This window comes from Sprattus sprattus, assembly GCF_963457725.1.
Source record: "Sprattus sprattus genome assembly, chromosome: 1".
NCBI classification, from domain to species: Eukaryota; Metazoa; Chordata; class Actinopteri; order Clupeiformes; family Clupeidae; genus Sprattus; species Sprattus sprattus.
Window position 1 is genome coordinate 9,504,309 of NC_137920.1, and position 20,130 is coordinate 9,524,438.

Consider the following 20,130-nt stretch of genomic DNA (forward strand, 5'->3'; position numbering starts at 1 on the left):
TTACGCACAGTCTGTCCCAACCACTGCCACTACTTCATGTCCCATTTGTTTGATGACAGGTGTGTGATGGACTGATGACCATGCTGAAGTTAGTGTGATGTTAGAAATGTGTTATACTTAAACAACAACCCTGGATCTATATCTGTTATACTTTAAACTCAATTAAAAATATTATCCAAAATGCATGCATATTGATCTACAATGCATCATGCATGAGCATAAAGCAATAATAGATAGATAGATTATTAATCCAGAGGGAAATCGCAAGAGTAGTAAAACATAATCACATTATTAGTATTGTGGTCATTGTTGTTTACACAAATTAGATACATACACCCATGACAACATTCTAAATAAGCACCCAGCTCCTGACTCGGGTCATGACAGCATTCTCAGGAGGGACCCAACTCCAAACTCCAAACTCAGGTCTTCATTTGACACCGGCTCTGCAGGTCTGGGCATTTTATGTAGCTGGTTTGATAACTTGTGAATACCTTTTTGATATGTTCTCCCATGTAGGTTTGATTAATAACCTGGTGCAGACTGAAGAAGAGGGTTTCTATAGCTGGGTAACTTCAGTAGTCACTGAGGAAGAACACCTGGCTTAATGCAGGTGTTAACATGAGTCACTGATTATCAAGCTACTGATGGGTGTTTATGAAATGGAGGCTCCCATTAATATTTGTATATTGTCTGTATGGATTCTTTACCTGAATGTTTATATTTTTTCTTATTGTTTGTGGAAAGGCCTTAAGCCGAATGTGCCATCTCAAAAAGTACCAGAGGGTCCATTCAGATGGTGTGCTGTCCTGCTAATACATGATGTAGTGTCACTTGCTGAAATATTTTTGATTTGATGAGTTTTAAACCACATGATGAAGTCTTATTTCTTCATAATTCAAACGTTTGATTGGGTAGAGATTGAAATAAAAATTGAGTAAAAGAAATACAAATTTGAGTGTTTTGTTTTCAAATATGTATCTGTGGGATGGGGGGGATGTGTTGATGTACAATAAATAATCGACAAGCAGCAGTTAGCGCTTGTACAAATAAAAGTAATGTTTGTACAGCACGCAAAGTGCACGGCCTTAACAGCACCTCATATGAAGATTGTCTACAGCTGTGCTGAGTGTCAGAGATGGGGATGAAAGAAGGAAGACATGGGGGAGGGAGCATAGCATTGTCATTGAAAAGGGTAGACACAGAAAAACATGACTACCTCGAGAAAACAGTCTCTGCACCAGTGACGTGCGGTGAAGTCAGTACGAGGGTAGGCACTGAGTTATGAAAGCCAGATTACTTTATTTATTGTTTAGGCTAATAGGCTACGTCACAACAGTAGGTACAAGTGCGGCACACAGGCACGGTCGATCGATGTATAAAAAAAAAATCCAATCACGATAACATATCGTACTCTCAGTCTCGCACACGCATGCACACACCAGTTAATGTCCATCATCAGAATGCAAACATCTTTATCCGCACAGCGGCCAATTATGTATGTCAGTCAGCAGCAATGAGACCACACACTGCTCAATTGAATATGAAAGCAAATGGCTTGCAGTCGGCATTAATTCAACCCCACACTTATCATTTCAAAATTAAGCTCAAAATAGTGTCTAACTCACCTGACTAGCACAGCCAAAATGCCAATCTTTTTTGTCATACCAGTCCGTTTGAAACGACAATTTTTGGTCCCTTTTTCTGCAGAATTTCATTTAGTGTTGGAATAGGCCTCCCTCTTGCTAGTTACTACTTTTTTCTATTAAAGTCGAGTTTGGAGAAATGTCTAAGTTCCACAATATCGGTAGATACCGCTGTTGTCATTTTTACTTTGATTTTCGCGGGGATTACGCTTAGCTGGTGTAATGACGTCAGCTGCGCAAATGTCCAGTAATATCTCAATTTTAATTGGTCCATGTTTGATACGTAACGTAGATGATTACTGGCATAACATATTTACGTGCAAAGGCACAGTAGAGTTGTGCCTTTCGACGTACATATTAAAGAATACAGAATCTAAGTGCGCATGCGCGACATGAGTTTTTCGCTGCCGTTCAAAATGAATGGACAGTAAAGGCACTGCTTATTCTACCGTTTTTTTGTATTTGTTTATGCGTAACTGATACAATTGACATCGTAACGTCTAAACAATTGGAATAACGTATGTATTGCATATATAAATCACAAGAATACTCGGTACAAATACAAATACAAGTTTATTAAATAAAATTATTTAATAAACATTTTTACGTTTGAATTTTGTCAGGGTAGGCAGTGCCTACCTTGCCTACCCTGACTGCACGTCACTGCTCTGCACTCACTTAGTGGATGAAGAGTTTATTTTCCTGAGTACAACAACATAAGGGAGACCTTGCTCTGGCTTTACAAAAATATAAAGAGAAGAAATATAATCATTCCTTGGTCATTTTGTTCACATGAATATGGTTTATTCCTGTTGTAATCTTAAAGTAAGAATAAAGATAAATCAAAGCAAACATCTTGAAAGACCACTTGAGAGCAATGACAGTACTGTAAACACATTTTTCCAACAGTTACTGTAGCCGGTAAAAGCCTGGGTCTGTTAATTCCTGATGGTTGAAGGACAGGTGACCCTCTGGATAGATTCACCTACTGCTCACCTCTCTGCAGTAATGTAGTAACTCAAGCAGTCACAGATCCAAGTCATATCATGTCGTAAAAAGAACAACAACCCTGAAACATCATCTGAAACAATTGAAAATTCAATTCAATTAAATTGTATTTATATAGCGCAATAACAATACAATTGCCTCTTGTTGTACACAGCGAGCATTTGGTCGCTGGACATAGTATAGATACAGACATCCGGTGGTAAATACATGATACAGTCAGGACCAGTTTAGTGTACTCATAGGGTTACTGTTACAGGGGTAAGGGATGTAGGGACAGAGAAACATTTCAGTAGTGGCAATAATGTATATTGTATATAAATGCTAGCATAGGGTATGGGGTAGAGTAAGTGTACGGCAATGCAGTGGGCAGTGGCGGTGGGTGCAATTGGCCAAGGGTTTCTCCAGGTAGACCAGGTGGAGAGACTACAGCAGCGTCCCATGGCGGAGATAATCTAGATTAGGAGGGAAAGAAAAGGAAGAAAATAAGTGGGTAGAGTTCAGCTGTCCATGTGCGTAGATGAGGAGTGGTGGGGGTGAGGAGCAATGTTTCCACTTCCATCAGCAATTGGAACATGCTATAAGGTAGAGAGAACATTTATGTTAATAGACATCAATTTCAGAAACAGATAGGGAGATACCTTTGGGCAGTAGATTTAACAGTAGGCAATATGGCTGTTTTATCAGTGTTATTATAGGCATAAGCAATATGATATGAAATGAAAGAGCGAGAGAGAGACAGAGAGAGAGAGAGAGGGAGAGAAATAGATAAATAGATAGATATATGGATACTTTATTGATCCCGAGGGAAATGTAGGTCATCCAGTAGCTTACACTTACAAACAAACATGAATCACAATAAATACAACAATCAAAATAAATACAAAAACAAAAACAATACACATAGGGAGAACATGTAAACATGGGGGTGGGATGTTTACATATAACATATACATATAACATTGTTCTTTACTTGTGACAGAGCTGCAAGTAGTGGAAAGTAGTGCAAAAGTGTTCATGTGCATGTGTGGATAGTGCAACGAGTCCTGTGCTTGTGTGTGGGGGGGGGATAGTGTAAAGTGATATAAATACTTAAATAAAGAAAAGACAGTCCAAGTGGCTAGTGTAGCCAGTAAAAAAAGTAGAAAAAAATGTAGAAAAGGATGGAAAAGGATGGGCAAAGGACTTCCTCAGCCTGTCTGATGAGCATGACAGTAACAGGAGTCTGCCACTGAAGATGCTCCTGTCCATTAAACGTACTGTACAGTGGGTGGTGGTCATTGTCCATGATGGTTAGCAGCCTGCTCAGGGTCCTACTCTCCACCACGGTTATAATGCAGTCCAGATCGGTGCCTTTCTCACCAGCCTGTCAAGTCGCCCTGCATCCCTCTTCTTTGTGCGAAATGGAGAGAAAGGGAGAAGATATGTCTAGTAATGCTGGTATTTATCATTTTGGTCGTACGCTTTAGGGTTGCAGGGTACACAGCAGTGCCCAATTGGCTGGTGACAGTCGCAACACGCGCCGTATGCTGTACCCGGGATCCGAAGAGGCCCTCCTTCACGGTACAACATACGGTGTCTGTAGCCCATTTTTGAGGATAAGGGGGGTAATTGCATGTGTTTAGATATGTTTAGTTATGCTGGCATTTAGCATTTTGTTTGGTTTAGTACATAGTACTTTAGTACCTATTGAGATTTTAGTCAGAAGAATATTTACATAGAATGTACATGGATCCCAGCACATGTTGGCACTGAGGAAAACAAAACAGTAGACACACTTGCAAAGCGCAGTAGATCAGAGATCAAAGTAATTATTAAAGACGCCATGAACAAGATATGGAAGGAAGTATGGCATAAGGAAGATAAAGGTAGACATGTATGCATAATTTAAAAGTAGGTTAAATTTAGTATATATGCAGAGTCGGCAAGAGGAAACCTTGTTAACAATAGTGGTTTTAGTTTAATAGGTAAACACCAGTCTGGGCCATGTTTTTACCATGGGGACATTTTTAAATATTAAACACTTTTATAATACATGGCATATGCAAAAAAGCTGAAGTGGCTAAATGTGGGTTGGCCACTTGTGCCAACTGAGGTTAGCACCTGGGCTTTAGTTTTCTCTTTTCCAATGTTCCCAATGGTATTCACACCCCCGTCCAGTAGATGGCGGTAATGTGCTTAAAATGCAACCTGCTAACAGACTGAAAAGAAAAAGAAAAGAAGAAACTCGAGCGTAAACAGAAGCTCACGGATGTCTCCTCGGTTTGATCAGTATAAATTGTTGGTATTATTGTCGTATTACCCTGCATTCCCCGCAGGCGAACGTTAATCGTAATACTTCTAAATCCCGTGGAGTTTAAAAGGAACCGAAGACGACTGAAGGAGAAGTTTAAAAGCGAGAGTATGGGACTTTTACCGCGACTGACCAACGCCTAACAACTTTGTTTGGAGTTCACTTTGTATTAGGTAAGTCAAGTTGTGATATAAAACTTATACGCCATGATAACTTGGGCTATGCAATACAAATACCTGGTGTGTGTAACGTTAACGAGGGGAGCTCATAAGCTCCTAGATGCCTAACAGCTTCGTGAGTAAAACTTCGGTTTAGGAAAAGTTATCCACGTCACATGTGCCTGTTGTGCTGCTAACTTGTCAAGCTGAATACAGCGTAGAAGCTGCATTGTATAGATACATTTATACTTCTGTAAAACATGGTATAGCAGTGCATGCAAGGCAAACACGTTTCAGAATCCGAAATGAATAGTAAAAGATGAAAACACTTAGTGCAATTCAATCAGGGGCGGTTTTAGCAAATTGAAAAAAAAAGAAGAAAGAAATCGTTTTAATGTTATGTGGAAGTGACATTTATTGTGAGTATATGACTTTAACAATTAAACAGTTGTAAATTATTTGAACTATGAGGTTTTGAGTGCAGTGTTCTAGTAGTGTAACTTTTTTATTACTTTATCAAAGCAATGTTACTTGTTACATTTGATTGATGCTTCTTAGTTCTGTTTCTGAATGTTTTCAACTGAAACATCCAAATTTGTACAGGTCCTGTTTTATCCATTTCAATTCTCTCTCTATCTGTTAATTTGTCATGAAATAATAATGGGTCTTCACTAATCACTGTATCACCATGGGTATATGGAATATGGCATGGGTATCCCAATCTGACAAAGTTGCTTAGTATTCCGTAACTTCCTAAAAGGTAAAACATTTTCTGATTTCCTATCCAGCTAGTATCGGACCAATACTGAGTATAGTCCCTAGTCACAACTACTGAGTAACTACCATACCTCTTTCCTCTAGGGTTTAATAAAATGTGTAATCTTCTTGGACTCTTCTAAGTAGCTTAAAGTAGAAGTGTTTGTTAAATATTAGCTGAAATGTTAAATGTTAAGAAATGGCATGTGTAAGAGTTCATCATGGATCTGGGGGGTAGCATTATAAAATGTTTTTTTTTTGCTGCTAAACTTTAAAGCAACACTATGCAACAGTTTGACACCCATGAGATATGGTTTTATAGGCAACTTGTTTTGGTACCATCCTCAAATTCATTTTGGTAGCATATTATCATGTAAAGGACGTAAAGTATCTTCCCCAATAGCCATCAGGGATATATGCACTGTAGTTCTGTGTGACAGGCTGGTACAACCTGCACAAATGGAAGAAAAGCTTTCTCACGCATGACATGAGTATAGTTTGAATTACTCACAAAGCACATACACGCTCGCTCGGTCGCTCGCTCACATACACATTCACATACACACACAAATGACTCTTGTTTGAATTACTCACAAAGCACGCGCACACACACACACACACTCACAGGCACTCATTACTCTTGTTTGAATTACTCACAAAGCACTCACACACACACAGTGGTGTCATCTGCAAATTGATCACAGTATTTGAAGGATGGGTGTTGGTGCAGTCATATGTGTAGACGGAGTACAGCAGGGGACTCAATACACAGCCTTGTGGAGCTCCAGTGCTGAGGGACAGGCTTGAGGATTGGTGAGGACCCAGTCTCACTGTCTGCGGGCGATCTGATAGGAAATCCTTTATCCACGTACACAGGCTGTAGCTGTGGCCCAGATCAAGGAGTTTGGTGATCAGCCGGTTGGGGACAATGGTATTAAATGCCAATGTAATCTATGAAGAGTAGTCTCACATATGTCTCCTTCTTGTCCAGGTGTGTTAGCGTTGAATGGAGGGCTGTGACGATAGCGTCCTCAGTGGACCGGTTTTCCCTGTAAGCATACTGATGCTGGTCCAGGGGGCGAGGGAGGGAAGCCTTAACGCGCTTCGCCACCAGCCTCTCAAAGCACTAGGCGATGAATGGAGTGAGCGCCACAGGTCTATAGTCATTTAAGGTGCGGATGTTACTTTGCTTGGGCACAGGTATAATAGTTGCTGTTTTAAAACATGTTGGTACAGCCGCTTTGGCTAAAATGATGATCAAGCTACAGATGGGTCTGTATGAAATGTAGGCTCCCATTCATATTATGATGGTGTCTATATGGCTTCTTACCTGATAAATCATAAAATAGAGGGTTTCTATATCTGGATAAATTCGGTAGTCAGTTGTCATAACAAGTTATATACTATTAGTATAAATAAACATTCACAGACACATGCAGTCAAGGCCAAAGGTTTTGCCTAGCATACATCCCCATTGATGCTCAGATTTTTAACCCCTAAAATTGGCCTGCGCGGCCGCAGCTTAGAGGGAACATTGGAAGGGATAATTTTTTATTTTTTTTGGGGGGGAGATCGACAGAGAAACGCGGCCCACCCTAAAAAAAATCTTGGGTCGGCAGTTTTTTTAGGGTCGGTTCGGGAAACAGGAAACACAAAAAAAAATTTCCTAGGCCAGAGGATTTCTATATCTGGATAAGTTCGGTAGTCAGTTGTCATATGAAGTTAAATCCTATTAGTATACATACAAACATTCACAGACACATGCAGTCAAGGCCAAAGGTTTTGAGAATGACAAATATAAATCATCACAAAGTTTGCTGCTACAACACTTTGTATGTAAACGTTCTAACGCACATCCGGCTTGCTTGTCAGACATGTCATTATTTTAAATGTTTATTACCTTGCCAACATCCCCTTTGATGCTCAGATTTTTAACCCCTAAAAAAAAATCGTTTGTACGGTCTGAAAGATCTATTTTGCGAGTGAGCTTAGAGGGAACATTGGAAGGGACGGACAACAGTAAAACTGTACTGTAGGTCTTTAACTATATCATCCTTTGGATTTCCTTATCATAACAGGACTGAACGGACTGGCACTGAGATGCTCTTAAGGAGTTTGTGTGTCATTTTCTACAAGCTTACTGTAGAAGTGTAAGCCTCCAAACAGTACAACTATACTGTAATTCTTTGTTTCCACATGTTCACTATATTTGTCTTGCATTAAATAAAGGTTTGACTGGATTTTCTTTTAAAAACAGAACTGAAGTCCGAAATGTCAGGATCTCCTGAACCACCACAACTGCTCACGTCAGTGAAGGAGGAGATCAAAGAAGAAGAATTTGATGATTTCCTGCAAGAGTATCTGTCTGCAATTCAGAAAGTGGAAGAAAAGCCTGGAATGGAACATGACTGTAAGCCTGAAAAATTCACATCACCAGTCTTGACACGCGAAGAAGAAGAGTATTCACCATTGGAAATTAAACAAGAGGAAACATCTGATTCGACAGAAAATGGTCACAATGACTCTAATCCTACAGGTACGTTGCACATTAGTTTGTATCATGAAAAGCTTGAACAATATGATTGTCATATTCACTTCATATTAACTTTCATGTAATGTGAACCTTCAAGGGAACGATGAGGGTTTCTGCCTATTGTAGCTTTTTAACTACTAGGAAACTATGGCGTCAGATTAATGCCAAAACTCGCAAGTGCGATAAACTAATCTATCTAAATAGATTTATCTATTCAAGCGACTTCAGGTTTTCGCCACCGTGAAATTAGTCTGCGCTCTAAATTTTAGCATCTGCAATATCAAATTCAACCACTGCGAGCGCAGAGACTGACATGCTCTCGCTCTCTCGAAAACTTTGACTGCTCCCTTGAATTTCTCATAAGCCCGCGCGAAAGCTGAACCTGCCCGCGCGAAAGCTGAACCTGCCCGCGCGAAAGCTGAACCTGCCCGCGCGAAAGCTGAACCTGCCCGCGCGAAAGCTGAACCTGCCCGCGCGAAAGCTGAACCTGCACAGTCTGTCCCATCCCCCCTATTCGTCTAGTGTAAAGTGTGTGAAGGATTGACATTGCATTGAAGTTAACTTGATGTTAGAAATGTGACTATCCACAAGTTAGGTAGATCTATGCCTGTTATCTCTTTAAAAGATAAATCATCTTCTGACATAGTATGTAATTCAATTGTGAAATTGGAGATTCTATAAGATACGTGATATTGAACATATTTTTGTGTCCATGTAAAATATTACTGTGTCCATCTGCATTCAGCGATTCAACTGGCTTATTAGTCTTGCATTAAATAATGGTTTGACTTGATTTTCTTTGAAAAACAGAACTGAAGTCTGAAATATCAGGATCTGCTGAACCATCACAACTGCTCACGTCAGTAAAGCAGGAGTTCAAAGAAGAAGAATTTGATGATTTCCTGCAAGAGTATCTGTCTGCAATTCCGAAAGTGGAAGAAAAGCCTGAACTGGAACTTGACTGTAAGACTGAAATAAACACATTACCATCCTTTACCCACAAAGAAGAAGAGTATTCACCATTGGAAATTAAACAGGAGGAATCATCTGATTTGAGAGAATATGGTCATGATGACTCTACTCCTGCAGGTAAGTTGCACATAAGTTTGTATCATAAAAAAATACGAATTTGACATCATGTTAATATGAAGCTGCAAGAGCACCCAGAAGGTTTCTGCCTACTGAGCTTTTTAACTGTCTGTCTCTAGCTTCGGAAACCATCTCCACATTTGGCCGCTGCTAGAATGTGTTGACATTAACTCATATTAATATCTGTAATATGTGTCAATATGAGGCTGCACAGGCACCCGAAGGGTTTCTACCCTTTCCACCAATTATAATTTGACAGGTTAAATTGAGGCGACTGCAACATCAGCTAGATAGCTGGTATAATATTTAAAATAATAATGATAATAATAACACATTAAATAATATTTTATTTCATTGGGACTCAGCCATTTATATGGTTTTAGGTTAGTTAAAAGTTGATTTAAAACAAAAGTTAAAACCCCCTGGCTTTATCTTCTGATTAAGTCAAAGGAATGTCGAGAGAAGTGAGATACCATGGGAATACTTTAATGTGATATGTCATTTTCAGTCAGTTACATTTCAGACAATCAAAATGCTGCCATCATTTTGTCTAACCCTGTAAGCCTGAGGGACTTCCACGTTATATACTATTCTAGCAAATAGCCAGTCAATCAAACAGACATTGTTTTTAGTGTTACTGTTAAATAGTGCTAATGTAATAAACAGAGGAGAGAGAGAGGATATTATGTTAAAAATATGTTACATTTTAAATATATATTTTTTATGTTATAGGACAACTTCAAAGGATCTATTCAGGCAAAAGGAGTCCAAGGGTAAGAAGAAAGGATGTCATCAGACATCAGCAATCAAATACAAGGAAGAAAAAACATGAGTGTTTCAAAACCTTTGCGGCACCTTCTGCTCTTGCAATTCATCAACGAACACACACAGGGGAAAAGCCCCATCAATGTTCTCAGTGTGGAAAGGCCTTTACTACAATGGGTCATCTCAAGATACACCAGAGGATCCACACTGGGGAAAAGCCATATCAGTGTTCTCAGTGTGGAAAGGGTTTCAGTAGTAGCAATGAACTTAAAATCCACCAGAGGATCCACACTGGGGAAAAGCCATATCAGTGTTCTCAGTGTGGAAAGGCCTTTACTACCATGGGTGCTCTCAAGACACATCAGAGAATTCATACTGGGGAAAAGCCATATCAGTGTTCTCAGTGTGGAAAGGCCTTTAGTCACAAGGGTGATCTCAAGAAACACCATATGATCCATACTGGGGAAGCGCCATATCATTGTTCTCAGTGTGGAAAGACTTTTCTTCAGATGGGCAATCTCAAGAGACACGAGAGGATCCATACTGGGGAAAAGCCCTACCAATGCTCTCAGTGTGGAAAGACCTTTAAGGGTGATCTCAAGAAACATCAGAGGATCCACACTGGGGAAAAGCCATATCACTGTTCTCAGTGTGGAAAGGCCTTTACTACCATGGGTCATCTCAAGAGACACCAGAGGATTCACACTGGGGAAAAGCCACACCAGTGTTCTCAGTGTGGAAAGGCCTTTATTACCCTTGGTCAGCTCAAGCAACACCAGAGGATCCACACTGGGGAATAGCCGTATCAATTTCCTATATGTGGGTAGGGATTTAGATGTATCTCAGATATCACTGTCAGTGTCCAGAATCGTACAATTCGGTAAAATCAGCATTTTACTGCATTTCCCCCTGATATTCCAACTTTATTTTTTTACTGTGTTTTTAATTGCACAGTAGTTACACCTTGATGTTAAACTGCAATGTATTTATACTTCTTTTGGCTTCCTAATGGTGGTATAAGTTAATGCTAGGCGTGTCCTAATTACTGCCATTGGCGTGTACTAATTACTGCCAAGTCCCATTCGTTTGATGTCATGTGTGTGATGGACTGACGATAATGCTGAAGTTAGTGTGAGATTAGAAATAAGTTTTACGTTAACAACATCCCTGGATCTAAATATGTTATACTTTTATTAAACCCAATGAAAAAATGTATGTGTCATGCATTTCAATAACATTTTAGTATGGCTGAAATGAGCATATAAGCAATAATAATAACATTATTATTATTGTTGTTATTGTTTTTGTTGTTTGGGTCAAGAGTTCTTTGCGATCGCCAAGAAGATCCATTTTTCCATCATGATGAGTTCTTGTATGAGCGCTACCGATCCACCGGACAAGGAATAATTCATTTAGAAGACCTTCTCGAGTCATTTATTGCATACTCCACCGTCGAACATTGAATGTCATCACTTTCTTGCGAGTGGTAGCCTTCATTTTTGTAATGTCGGCGATGCGGAGAACAAAGCACTCATAATTATATGACAGTGGTAGCCTATTAGTACAGTTGAGACATTGGTACAGTTGATAAACCCGAAATAACTTTCATGTGCAGCCTGAGACGTGAATTTTAGTTTGCACATGAATACTAACGTTTTCTTTGATCCCAGGACATATGAGCACATGACCCAAATAGATATTGGCTAAAGTTGTTTTACCTACTTTAACTTACATCATTGCAAACGTTTAGTTTTGCAAACGTGTCTAGTGTTTGTGCGGTAGTGAATGGTGGAGGTGGATGGTAAGGTGGGTGCATGATAACAAGAGAGAAATAGACACAATTTCTTTTCATTGCTTAAATGTATTGAATTTCTTATTAATACATTCACATTTAGTCATTTAGCAGACGGTTTTATTCAAAGCGATTTAAAACTACAATTCCTACGAGGGTGAGGGGAGTCGAAACGGTGATCTACAGCATGCAAGCCATATGCTCAATCCGCTGCACCATAGTATCTTTAGTAAAGGAAAAGATGTCACGTATTATACATCCTATAGACAGTTTCTTATATTGCTGTGGTAGCCGCGGGAGTGTTGAATTTTGACATGATTATGGTCTTGAATTCTTCATAACGCGTTCATGATCATATCCTGCCTCATCGGAGGAAAAAAAAATAGTCTTTTTCTTTGAGTTTAGACCATTGTACCTTTCAAAAAAATCATGGTTATGGGGATCGACCTTTCTTGCCTTTTGAAGCAAGACGTGCACGCGCAATTTAGCTGACGAGATAAATTAACTTGAGGTTAAAATAAATTAGCGCCCGTCGCCAGACCGGCTTGGCCTGTTCTCATTTAGCGAGCTAGTTAATCTCCAGTTGAGAGCTAAATTAATAATCTTAGCTTCAGTTGTACGCTGAACAGGGCCCTGCTCTGCAGGTCTGGGCATATTATGTAGCTGGTTTGATAACATGTGAAAACCTTTTTGATATGTTCACCGATGTAGGTTTGATTAATAACCTGGTGCAGACTGAAGAAGAGGGTTTCTATAGCTGGGTAACTTCAGTAGTCACTGAGGAAGAACCCATGGCTTAATGCAGGCGTTTACATGAGTCACTGATGATCAAGCTACTGATGGGTGTGTATGAAATGTAGGCTCCCATTAATATTTGTATATTGTCTTTATGGAGTCTTTACCTACATGTTTATATTATTTCTTATATTGTTTGTGCTAAGGCCTTAAGCCGAATGTGCCATCTCAAAAAGTACCAGAGGGTCCATTCAGCTGATGTGCTGTCCTGCTAATAAATTATGTATCACTTACTGAAATCTTTTTGATTTGATGAGTTTTTAACCAGATGTCACGTACATAATGAAGTCTTATTCCCTCATATTTGAAAAGTTTGTTTAGGTAGAGATTGTTAGGTAGAGAATGTGTGTTGAAAGATATGAAGACTGTTAATGACAATTATTAGGTGATTATGTCTGATGACATTCAGAAATATGGAAATTGTCAACTAAGTGACCCGTCAACTTGCTGAGTTGCTAACTAGCTAAATTAATATGGGTAACATGCTGTTTTAGATCAAATATTTGTTTTAAATTAGAGGAAATTCACCATGGTGTGTTTAAAATTGCCAGCACAGAGTAAAATTACATCACATGATGCAGGTAAAATGGTTTAAGGACCAACCTTTTTTGAGGTACAGCGGGAAACATACTTAGTAACTTAGTTGACAGGCTTTTTGTGGACAAAAATAACTTATTTAAAGTATTTAAATAATAAAGTCAGTTTTTTTTTAATAATAATTTCCTTAAGTACTTTCCTTAAGTACTACTACAAGTTTGTATTTATTTTAATGTTTTTTACTCAATATTTTGACACATCAACTTGCCTAACTGGAAATCGGACATGGCAGAATTTCTGAATTTATGCACTTTAAGACACATTTTAAGCAAAACTATGCATGAAATGCAAAAAAAAAAAAAAAAAAGGCATGATGTTATTACATGGAGTAAGTTAATGTATAAAATGTATTGGGTTTGAAGATATTTTATAGAATAATCATCATTAACATTAGTGGACATGGAATGTACCCTAAATTATAGAATCACCCAGAAATAAAATGTTATTGTTTATTATTATTATAATAATTTTGCTTTCTCAGGGTTGTAATGAAAAGTTTGTGAGGACCACAGGGGATTTTCAGATCTCCAAGTTTTGGGAATGGCTACCAGGAATTCTCCTGAACAAAGCTGTATATGGAGACAGATTTGTCTCAAAATTATTCGTGCGCGCACACACCTTATTCGTACACGCACACACCGTAATCCACACGTATGCTATGTTTTGCAAGTTCAAAGTCAAAATTTGTGACTTGTAAATCGGGATTTGCAAGGGCAAAGACTACATTTGTGACTTGTACATTGGGATTTTCACACAGGTGCAATGTTTTTGCTTGTGTGAAGTGTTGAATCTGCATGTGTGGATCATCCAACACGCGCATGAACCCCTGGTTCCGCTTGGGTAATTTTGAGACATTCTTCTCGCGTTTCCCCCAAGTTTCACAAGTTCACAGGACAAAATCCACACAAGCAAAGGACTCAATCTACGCGCAATATGTGTGACTTGTAAATTGGGGTTTACACAAAGGTGTAATGTTTTATTCAAATGTTTGTAAACTTGCAAATTAAATCATGCAATTTGTAAAAATATATCACGTTTCGAATGTGCCTCTGTCTTGAAATTTCACTTGCGAATCTTCCGTTGCTCGTGTGAAGTGTCGAATCTGCATTTGTGGATCATCCAACACGCGCATGAATCCCTGCTTCCGCTTGCGTCATTTTGAGACATTCTTCTCGCTTTTTCCTCAAGTTTCACAGGTTCACAGGACGAAATCCACACGAGAAAATGAATATCTACGCGCAATAGTCCTAAACCTCCCCAGTAGGTGGCGGTGTTCATAGACATAGAATTACTAGATACATTATCCGCGTTGCTGGCCAACGGAGTCGAACGTCCGCAGAGGTCGGCCAGCTTACCCCGGGCAGATCGCTCACCGTAACATTGTGTTGGTAGTGAAAAATGTACTTTTTAAATAACCATAGCTTGCTCAATTTTCAACCGATTTTTAAAACGGGTTGGTTTGTTTTAAACGTCAGAGATGTAGCTATGACACTGTATACATATAAATACTTACGGTGCATGAAATGCCCCGTATTGTTATTCCTTCGTTTCTTTATTCTTTGTACCGACTTCTGTGCTTAATTCAGCTCGAACCCCTTAACGTAGAAACTTCATTCAAAATGTGTTGTGTAGGTCTTGTAAAGGAAACTAGGATTATGTATTTCTCATATTTTTAAACGTTATACTTTTTAAAATATTAAAGAAAAATTAATACAATTCCTCCCATTAACTTACATTGGGCTATCATGACGTCATAATATGTCTTTAAACTGGCTTGCAACTGTGCTTCACTGACAATAATGATCTAAAGTAGGTACAATATTTCCCTATACAAATATACATCAAGAAATGATGCATGTTGAAATCCCCACCCTGTACAGAGATGTATTTATGACACTGCATACTTATAACCATGGGTTTTCATGTGAAAATAACATTGAACAGAACAGATAGGTGTAATAAATACACACATGCACAAGGTGTTTTTATTACCTGAATACAGTAAAAGACAGTTAAAGACACAAAACTCAGGAAATCCATGACAATGTACAAGCACCGCCTCGCCATCGAAAGAGGCAGACACAGGCAGACCTAGCTGACCAGAGAGAAGTAGTTGTGGGGGCTGTGGAGACAAAGGTACACTTCCTGACGGGATACCATAAATATGAAACCATTAGCGATATAGATTTTAATTTCAATTAACATTTATTGGAAGCGGTTTGTTTCATGTCGCTTTGACGGTATTGAACTGTATCACAGACACCGATGCCCTGATGGTACCGTGAGATTGAGTTTAGCAAAGTAATAAATAACCCTGGATTTATGCTTCTACTTTAACTAACTATGACTAACTAACTATCCTCAGACATGCGAGAATAATGCTAGACATAGACATGTGTTAAAAACAGAACATATACAATATGAACAAAAATAAAAATGCACACGACAAATTCACATTTACAAAGACCACTCGAAGTCCACGCCTCTCCTTCGAGCCTTGTTCTGAGTAAATGTCCAAGATGCACCTGTAAACAATAAGCAAAGACAACTTTCAGTTTTACAGATTTTATATTGCATTGTTTATCAAAGGCACATGCAGTGGTTCCCCTTTCCCTTTAACCAAATCGTACACCAAATAAATTAGTATTGAAAGCCAAGCCAGATTGATATAAGCAAGCAAATCAGGAGTGTAAAAATTGCCTTCCATCGCAGGGCAAAGACCTTAAAATACAGTTCATAAATATATTTTAAGAAAATATCATCCTTAAATATAAAATATCAGTGATTCATGAATATAAGCTTAATTTGATCAAAATGTAATTTGCTAGTTTGATGAAACATTCAATGACGGATCAGAGTATAATAGTAAAAAGAGAAACACTTATTTTCCCCCCCAGATGAAATCGTTTTTTGACCCTTTGGCAAGGTGTTCTTTTTACCTCAACAGCCTGCTCCACTCTTGTTAACTGCCTCTGAAAAAGAATGGGAAGCAATTACTGACAGATACTCAGAGATAGTAGTCTAGCAAATACTCATGCATATCCTTCCTATTGACATGTAAAGACCACCAAATGAAAACACATAGTTTGCACTTTCCTAAGATATAAAATACTTTATTGTCTGTGATGCAAGCTTTTTGGAGACACACAGCTTTGAAATTACTTAGTTGCTGCAGCTGGAGGCTTACATTAGCTCACCTTGACATTTGCGCATATTTGCACAAATAACTGCGTATTCTCGACCAAATAACTGGTACGTTATGCTTCTTAAAGACATCAGGGGACCATTACGAAAACACGTAATTTGAGCTTTCCAAAGATATGAGGCAAAGCTTCGCGGAGGAAAACGCCTTTAAAATGACTTAGCTGGTTACTGCAGCTGGTGGCTAACGTTAGCTAACTTTAACTTTCACACTAATTCGCGTATTCTTCATCGAATAACTCGCACACTTGATCCAAACCATCGTTCATTTACTTACCCAGACAACAAACATTATTATAAAGTTGTGACAAGCTGTCTGTCAAACTTACCTTCGAGCTCTTCCAACATGTGCTGTATCCTCCGTGCATCCAACTGTCTCTTCTTGAGCCCACAATGCAGCGCAGTTGTTCAACGTACAGTAATTTATTGGGTTATCTCAAAGGAGGATTTGAATAGAGTATTTTACTGTGGAATAACAAAATGCTGTGAAATCACTGTATCATTTTTTTCACAGTTACTTACTGTATCTATATTGATTTCACAGTAAATTCTGCATTACAACATGATATTGTGATTATTACTATTAGTAGTTCTATATGTCTATGAACACCGCCACCTACTGGGGAGGTTTAGGACTATTGCGCGTAGATATTCATTTTCTCGTGTGGATTTCGTCCTGTGAACCTGTGAAACTTGAGGAAAAAGCGAGAAGAATGTCTCAAAATGACGCAAGCGGAAGCAGGGATTCATGCGCGTGTTGGATGATCCACAAAAGCAGATTCGACACTTCACACGAGCAACGGAAGATTCGCAAGTGAAATTTCAAGACAGAGGCACATTCGAAACGTGATATATTTTTACAAATTGCATGATTTAATTTGCAAGTTTACAAACATTTGAATAAAACATTACACCTTTGTGTAAACCCCAATTTACAAGTCACACATATTGCGCGTAGATTGAGTCCTTTGCTTGTGTGGATTTTGTCCTGTGAACTTGTGAAACTTTTGGGGGAAACGCGAGAAGAATGTCTCAAAATTACCCAAGCGGAACCAGGGGTTCATGCGCGTGTTGGATGATCCACACATGCAGATTCAACACTTCACACAAGCAAAAACATTGCACCTGTGTGAAAATCCCAATGTACAAGTCACAAATGTAGTCTTTGCCCTTGCAAATCCCGATTTACAAGTCACAAATTTTGACTTTGAACTTGCAAAACATAGCATACTTGTGGATTACGGTGTGTGCGTGTACGAATAAGGTGTGTGCGCGCACGAATAATTTTGAGACAAATCTGTCTCCATAGCTGTAGAGGGTCATGATTATGCCACCCCTGTGCCATAACAATTCCTAGAACTGGCTGAAAACTGCAGCTAGAGTTGCTTGCAGATCACTGCAGTAGCCTGCCGTTTTTTGTTGTTGTTTTTAAAGTTGTGTTTCAGAAAGTTTATTTTTTTCTCATACTGCAAGCGACTCACTATTTTTACGTCAAGATCAGTTTACGAAGCGCATACAGTACAGCGTTTAGGATTCAGAACTGTAGCGCTGTTTTACGTTAAGGACTTTTAGTTTGGTACACCGGCTCCCGCGTCGCTTTACTTCCTTTTTGGTGCTTATCGCTGCAAGCGGAAATGCACTGTTTAATCGTAGCTACATCACAGACAGCACGTTGTTAGCTCGCCAACGAAACGCACATATGTAGTAGAAATGGTTCCTATTATTTTTAGGGTGGATTACCTGTAGCGAATACTTAAATTGCTATAGCCCGAACGGAACAAAAGACAGCTGTAAGAGGTCTGAAAGCGAACATTATGAGGCTATGACCCCGACTCCCCGAAGACATACGTTTCTGTGGAGAACACTTAACACATTCGGTAAGTCAAGTTATGATAACAAACGTATCTGCCATGTTTTGGCCTGTGTAAAGTTTTAGATCATGCTCATATGTGTTTAGCTGTGATAACTTGACGATGCATGGTGGTTAGCAAAATCGGGTCTGCTCAGGAGGATCCTGCAAGGTAAGTGAACGTCCAGACATCCTAGATTCAACATGCATCTTTGCATTCTAGCAAACACACTTCTATAGAACAGGGTTTATCAGCCTTTTGCCTACTGCGACTCCTCTCATGACCCGGGCTCCAGTTCGTCTTCATCGAAGTCCTTTGCTAAGACCTCTCCATATTCAACACACTGGTTATAATTTGTCTGACGCGTGGATTCCATATGTAATGTAGTTCGTGTCGATTGTCGCCAAGTCGTCTACATCAGCGGTTCCCAAACTGGGGGTCGCGACCCCCTGGGGGGTCGCGGAGCACCGTCAGGGGGGTCGCGGAGAGATGGGCCAGTTTGCATTTAAAAAAAAAAAAAAAAAAATTTTTTTTTTTTTTTTTTTTTTAATATGAATCGATTTTTGGAATTCTATGAATCGATTCTGAATCGGAAGCACTTGAATCGCGATACGATTGTGAATCGATTTTTTTGCACACCCCTATACGAATAATTATATGAAACATTATATTAAAATACTGGCGTCAGAATAGGCTTTTAATGCACAGCCACTTTGCAGAGAGAAATCCACCTTTGACAAGAACCCCCTGTAACCCCACCCTTTGATTCTACATTTGTCGGTTTTTCCCGCCATCGAACGTCAGTCTGATAATCGGCCCGCAGTGATTAATTCAGTTTTCCTCAGTGACGACCATAATTCTATCTTGTTGATTTCACGATGGAGAAATTTCTCGCACTCGGTCAAAAAAGAAAGAATAATAATAATGATTTTGAACATTATTATGCATAGTAACATTACTAAGTTGGGGGGGGGGGGGGGGGGTGCTGTCGCGCGGGGCGGGGGGTCGCGAAAACAGTCTCAAGTCCAAAAGGGGGTCCCCTGAAAAAAAGTTTGGGAACCACTGGTCTACATTTTGCTGCATTTGAAGTGGGAGAAGTGTCCGAATTTTCTGCATAAAAAAAACAACAATGTATTTTCTTAAGCCAACAGACGGTGTCCTCGTATAGAGGGATATGTCTGGAATTGCAAGCAGAGCTAGTTTGTATAAGTGTGTAACATTACGTGAAGAGAGTAGGACCTTGTTTAATTAAAGCCGCTGGGGACAATTGTCAGGGAAAAATCCCTTATCTAGACATTTAAGTTTTTAGATTACAAACCACACTGTGAGGCAGAACAAACGTTTAATTCAACCTTGACAGTCAAAGGAGAGGTCTTGTTTGGGGGAAATCCCTAGAAGAGCTCTGATCTCCCTTGGCTGGCTCAGCCTCTTTATTAGCTTCACATGTTATTCAAGCTTGGCAGTTACCCCGCCCAAACAGTTACATGAGTTGTTATTGTGTTATCAGCACATATGGAAAAATACAATTCAGACGCCTTCGTGGCGCCCTTACTTCTGCATTTAATCAGCTCATTGCACGCTTCCTCTTTTTGGCAGGAAGCCACTTTGGGCGCAGTGACACAATCACATGCACAGACTTTCACAGTACTT